The following is a 7,165-nucleotide window of genomic DNA, read 5'->3' as shown; positions in this document are numbered from 1 at the left end:
TCTGTTGTTTAACTAATCGTGTAAGTTACCAGTAGATAATTATTCCATTTTCTTCGATTATGAAGATTGTTGAAATTTTCACCAAAGTTACATGAATGATGATCGATCTATGTAAAATAATTGGAAAAAATAAACAACATATATTTCCCCAAATGCTCCTTCCTGTAGTCATGGAGCATTGTAACAAAATGCAATAGTTTAAAATATTAACATTCCTCATTGAAATATGCATGCAGTCAATCCTAGAGAAAATAAAATGTGTCCCTGTGAAACAACTCCCCTGAGGAAGGAACTATTCCTTCTGGATTGCTTTTTCCTTGGAGGTATCATTCTCATTAAAAAGATGAACTGATTTTATCGTAGCTGGGGGCAATATACACTGTCCAGAAAGGATTTCTATATAGATAAACACCTCACCAGGCTCAAAACACCCGGAGCACAATGTGCTGACAATGCCAAAAATTTCCCTTGCTTCACCACATTCTCTGCTCCAGCATGTTCCTAACATTAAGATAATAATAATGTAATGACGGAACAGAAATTACACAAACAAAAGTAAATAATTACAAGGCAGGAGGAACAATTTTATGTCTGTGCACCTTAATTTTATTTCCATTTCATTTACCTTTTTCAAGTGGGAAGAAATAGAGGCAAATATAAAATAGTTCTCAAGTTGCAATGAAAATATTGTCTCCAGTATTCTCTATAAATTATCTATGTCTATTTACTCTCTGTCTGCCTGTTAGTCTCTGCGTCTCTCTCTGTCTGTGTCTTTCTGTGCCTCTCTTGTCTCTGTATCTCAGTCTCTCTGTCTCTTTCTCTGTGTGTTGAGGGGCACTGTATGGTGGGGGGCTGTGCTGAGAATTGATCCCAGGGTCTCAATTTTGCTGGAAAAAAAAATAGGACTTCTACAAACAACCTCAATACTAACTTAACAGTATTAACAATGTATCTGTCCCTGAAGTTGATTTTGAGGTGGGAGTCTCCGGAAGTGTTCGATACTCACTGAATCCAACTGTTCTGAAAATATCTGTCAATGAGCATTTACTAACTTTTTAAATGCCAGGTAAGTGCAAGGCACAGGAAGATGACCCAGTGGCAGATACACTCAACTCAAAACACTTTACTGTTTTTTCGCAATATATACTAAACGTGGCACTGAGGGTAATATTCCTATATAGTTAGATGATTCTGGATCATTTGACCATAAAGAAAAAATATGCTCTACATAACAACCAATGAATTCTCATGTAAAATAAAGCCACAATTTCTGTAGAAGATAGTACAAATTAATAGCCACTAACACTATTTTATTAATGAGCTAGCTTGCAACATCTCTAGAATCTTCTGGGACATTATTTCATAGTTCATGATTCTGTTCCGAAGTAATTTAGGTAATGGTTTCATTATTATACCTGCAATATATTTGTCGTAGTTACTACTCAAAATTCAAATTATTAAAGCCGTCTCTAAAGTCCTGTAGGGATTCTGAAGGCATTTAGGAAATAAATGAGATTGTAATTGAGATGAGGAAATAATGCTAGCTACAATATTTAAAAATAGTGAACTTTTTTTCAGTATTTTTTCTGGTAATAAAATTTTTCAAAATAAAAACCTGGAATATATCCCTACAGATTAGTAGTCATTATATAAGAGTAACTATCTACCTCTGTATATTAAAATAGGAAATACTGTATAACATATTTATTGTACCTTCAACTGAGTTTTATAAAAAGCAAGAGCTTTTTTAATTTTGGATATTCATTATTATTTAAATTGAAATCACAATGATGGAAGTCATCTGAAATACATTTTCTAAACGTTTTAAATGCAAACAAAATAAGAATATGCACGAAGAAAAAGCAATCATCATCTACTTTAAATGTACTCATTTCTTTAAAAAAATAATGAAAGCATACATTTAAATCATGCTAAAAGTTCAAAATGACATTTTAATGGGCAGGCTTACATTGAAAACTTAAAAAAAAATGCACTGAACTTTTTTTTTACATGTTACCATTTTAAGCTACCTGGGAATGGACACTTAATTAAAAATGCATTTTGAAATATCTTTTTGAATAAACATAATACCTACATACTGGAGTATGTATTGATTGCATACACAAATATTTCCATGCCATATGCAGAGGAGTCATTCCAGGCACAGTGATAATCAACTATTATGTCACTAAGATCATAGCTGACAGATACCTGGCAGGAAAAACTTAAAAGCTATATTTATTTTAGTTTTTCATAACTGATTTGATTATCTTCATCTTCTAAAAGTGAAATTAGTTAGGACTCTTTAACAAAGCTGCAAAAGACACCCCAGAGGAAAAAGTTCTGAATTCTAGACTCATACCTTCACGTTTTAGCCATTGACTATCATGTGGATTGATATAACATTAAAGAATTGTAAATAAAATGTCATTATTTGTGGCACAACTTATTCACATTCAAAGAAGAAAACAATTATGGCTGTAGGATCCAATTTAACAGTAAAAAAGAAATTCATCATCCAGAGCACATGTATATAATAAATATGTTTTTGCTAGAAAAATATTAAAGGTAAATATTTTAAATATTGTACATAGTATGCTAATTTTATACTCTTAGAGAAAAACTTTAAAAACAAGGACGCATGAAGAGCTTGTGCATATCATCCCATTATTTGATATTTTGAGAGGTATACAACCAATTCAGAGCAATTTGTCAGCAAAGTAAGCTGCTACTTACTGAAAATATTTATTTCCTGCCCTATTATTATGTTCAAATACATGGACGTCCTTCTTGGCACTTCTGAATCATACTTTCTAATTGCACACTAATTATAAAAAATCAAGTTTGCCTTGTTATCTCTTTCATCCTCAAAGACATTCTTATTTCAGCTGATATTTGAGGGGTTTGTTGCTGTTTTGTTTTATTTGGTTGTGTTTTATTGGTTTTTGTTGAGCTAGCCTTTAACGTTCTCTTCAAGTCATCAGAACTTGAACTTTTTGCAAAAAGCAAACAGTGCATGCTGTGATAATCATTTTCTATTGAAAAAATAATTAAACTGCAAGTAACTGCTGCACCTTTTCTTAGAACAATGTGAGTACATAATAGACCAACTTGCAGCCACGTAAACTAACTCATGTCTCACCTTTGGGAGATTCCAAGAAATTTTTAATAAGTAACCTTGACAATTACTCACGTATTTCTAGCATAACATCAATCTTTTAGCATAAAACTACTCTAATTTTTCTCACACTTAATTTGGATGTCTTTAAGTTATAAGTCTAATTATTCTGCCACATCTTATATACACTCAACATCCTCTGACACACCATAGAGCAAGACATCCAAACCGATGACTTTAACCACATATTTTCTATGTTACAGGGACGGATTTTGTTCAAACATATTTGAAATTCATATACTCTTATAGCTTAACAGATAATGTAGTATTATGCTAAATTGATAGATTAAGACTCTGTGGAAGGAATTCCACTACTAGTCCAAACGGTGAGCAAATGCAATTCCAGTTTGTCTACAAAAACAAATTAGTTTGATCTCATGAAATAAATCCTAGATTTTTGTTTACTTAGCTCATGGGTCTCCCATTGCATTAATTACTGTTTTTTAAAGTCCAATAGAGTATATGATAAAGCACAGTGGGGGCTATATATTAAGTTAAGTGTGTCATTTAAATGCATTAACAACATTCTTTACTTGTTAAAGATTCCATGCATACATGGCGATCATTAGTGAGTGACAAGCCTCTAATGACAATTTAAAATGCACATCCCCTTTCTCACACTGTCTTGCTAGCTTGGTATTTAATCATCATGGTGTGGAGTAACTTTTATTTTCATTTAACACAAGGAGGTTGAATTAATATGACTCAAATTAATTAGTTAATTAGGGAACTATACCAACTTCCTTTGTTAAAAACAGGAGGCAGAGAATGATTCTCATTGCAAGAATTAAAAACAATAATGATGGTACTGTTTCCATATGTCTCTCTAACCTTGGTTACTGAGCTGGCAAATGATAAACAGGCAAAAGATACAATGAGACAAGATGACTGCTCCCATGTTTAAAATACAATGATCAAAACAATATGGTGTCTGAGGAACATACTGCTAAAAACTTAAATTAGGTTTGATTCTATCTTTTGAATTTTATTAAAATGCACAGTTACTACACTGCAAACATACAGTAAGTTTGGTGTCAACTTCCAATATTAAGCTTTGTTTTCAATGAACTATACAAAATAGTCTTTTAAAGTATATAGGTTGAGAACACTAGAAATCGTCATTAATAGTGAAAATGACTTATAAGCAAAAGTTAAAAATTTCCATACCATATTCTAAACCACTAATTCTTGTATAGAGACATGTATGGTTATAAATGTGATTTGATAATGAGTTACTACAATAAATCTAAATCGAACTAGAATACATTGTGTTAAAATAGTCAAACAATGAGTAAAATACCAATACTTTGTTAAAACATCCTAAGTCCAGTGAGCTTTTGGTGAGCCATTGCTCCACCCATAAGTGCTTTAAATTAAAAAATATCCATCAAATACTGGTTCAAAACTTCCAGTTTTATAAACATAGCCAAATTCTGCCCAAATATCTGTATATTTATATTAGAAATACACAATATTTGTTTAAGTTTACTGATTATTATCCGCTTACAAACCATTAGGCAATTTTATTTTAACATATCTTCATGATAACACTTGATATAGTAAATAACATTCTGATATTTAGTAGAATTGTGTCTTTCATAGTTTGCAATATGCAATATATTGATATGGTTTTTATTTTCTCAGAATTGTAGAAAGCCAAATGACAGCATTTGTATTACATCAATTCCCTGTTAAATATCTGTATTTTGATCTTCAACAGTTTTTTATAACAAACGACCTATGCCACTCCAAATGCTTAAATTAAGTGTGAGTCTCCTTAGAAATGTATGCAGAAGTATTCATTTTAATATCAGTATAGTTACCGTTAGATATATTTGATCTGTGACTTTTGAGTCAAATGGTCTGATGAAAAACAAAGGAAGAACAAGCGTTAGTTCCACGTTTCAAGCGTACATATTACATCACATTCCTTTCTTTCCAATCTTATATTCTTCAAAGCACAAAGCATAAACATTAAATTTGAAATTCCAAAGGAGCAGTACATGAAAATCGAATATGCAATGATTCATTGCCCATCTGCTGTTTCCTGTCATACATGGAGACATACTCTCATGGATATATTATACGGGCAATACTGCTGCAGGAAGCCATTAGGAATCATTTATAATCATGGGAAGATGAATGTATTTGAGAGAACATAAATATAGGATATTGGATATGTACAAATTAAATTACTTTAGGCACATAACCATCCAGCCACTTTGGTCTAACTGTTATGGTTTTGCATTGCAAAACGCTGGAGATTCTTAGGTCCTTCTCGAACTAAATTTAAATACTTAATTGGATTAGCAGTTTTGTTAACACATTTATAACATGTTTTCCTTTCAAAATCAAGTAATTAAATGTACCTGGATTATAGCATTTAAAGGTGTTCTTTCACTATTTTCAGCTTGATTTCAGTACATTAAAAGTTTATTCTTAAAAAGATTTTCTTGCAACAAACAACTTTTTCGCATCAGCAAATACTTTGATTTGACGTGTCTAAAAGGTATGAGAACACGCTTCCACCCGAACTCAAAGGCTATTCGGGTACTGCTGTATTTTTTAGTAATTTGAAGTCTGGTGATTTGGGAAGCAAAACACTGGGCTCTTTACATTGAGAGGTCGGTTTCTACATTTCAGACAAGGACTAAATCATTTTCACTCGTCCGTTTCTCTAATGGCAACAACAACAACTACAAAAAAAAATAAAAGAATAAATAAATAAGAGGAAATTAAAGAGACAGATATGTAAAGAGAAAGAAAATCATAACAGATTAAGGAAAGAAAATATTATGTAATAGTCTAAATTGCTTGCCATAAATACAAATGAACAAGTAGAATACCATCAATGTGTAAGGCGAAAATCTTAGGTCACTGTTTCCATGTATGTGTGTACTACTCTATCTCATAGTGTGATTTTTCTGTTTGTCGTTAAGGAAAACGTATATAGGAAACGGAAATGACATATGTAGGATATGCATGGTGACCCATTGTGCATGTATGAAGTTTGTTTCAGACATTGATGATAATATTTAAATGAAAATACCTATAAATAACCCAATAAGTGGCTTTTCTATCAGTATTCAAATTATGTGAAAGACTTACCTAAGATCCCTGCAGCTGTTACATTAAAAGCAGAGAACATAAAAATACTATTTATATCTACCTGAAAGTGTACTTTCATTAGATTATGCAACATGTTTAAAAGAATAATCACAAAAAGGAAGCCTAAGTTGCATCCAGATTTTAACTGGTGACTGAGGCAATGCATGCTGGTCTCCACAAATTTGATGAGGGGATATCTGCAGGGCTCCGGAAGTCAGTCACATACCACTGCATACCTAATTTGATAACTAATCGGGATAAAGATTAAACATCCAAAACAAAATGTGCACATGTAAGCTTCTATTATGCCTGGTAATGTATTATTCGAAGCACATATAAGGAGAAAGATAATTTTTATGCATTCTTTGTAAAATGATTCTGAACAATATTTTCCAACATAGCAAATGGGAGATGAATATATTTTAATGTCTTAATTGAGAAACGTTAAAAGACTTTATAGCAACCTTCATTAACAATCCATATCATTTCAATTTTTCTGTTTTAAAAAATAATAGTATTCTTAAAAACCTCAGGTTGCATTATACAAAAAAGAAGAAAGAATGAAAGAAAGAAAGAAAGAAAGAAAGAAAGAAAGAAAGAAAAGAAAGGAAAAGAAAAAGAAAAAAGAAAAGAAAAAAGAAAAAGAAAACAGAGGGAATTATCAAATGACATCACAGGAATTAGTGCTGGTTTTTAAAAACTGTTAATTGAAAATATATTAATGAATTTTCTTTGGAAATTAAATTGTTCAGTCATATGCCTTTATGTTGGTTATTTATTACTTTAAGATAAAAAATTGTTCTAAGGGGGGTTCTAAATGGCATCAGTATCTTATAATTTATAAACTACCATATTCGAGTGTCGAATAGTGTAAAAGCA

Source organism: Rattus norvegicus, chromosome 15 (genome assembly GCF_036323735.1).
Source record: "Rattus norvegicus strain BN/NHsdMcwi chromosome 15, GRCr8, whole genome shotgun sequence".
In the NCBI taxonomy this organism is placed as follows: Eukaryota; Metazoa; Chordata; class Mammalia; order Rodentia; family Muridae; genus Rattus; species Rattus norvegicus.
Note: the sequence above shows the minus strand (reverse complement) of the source record.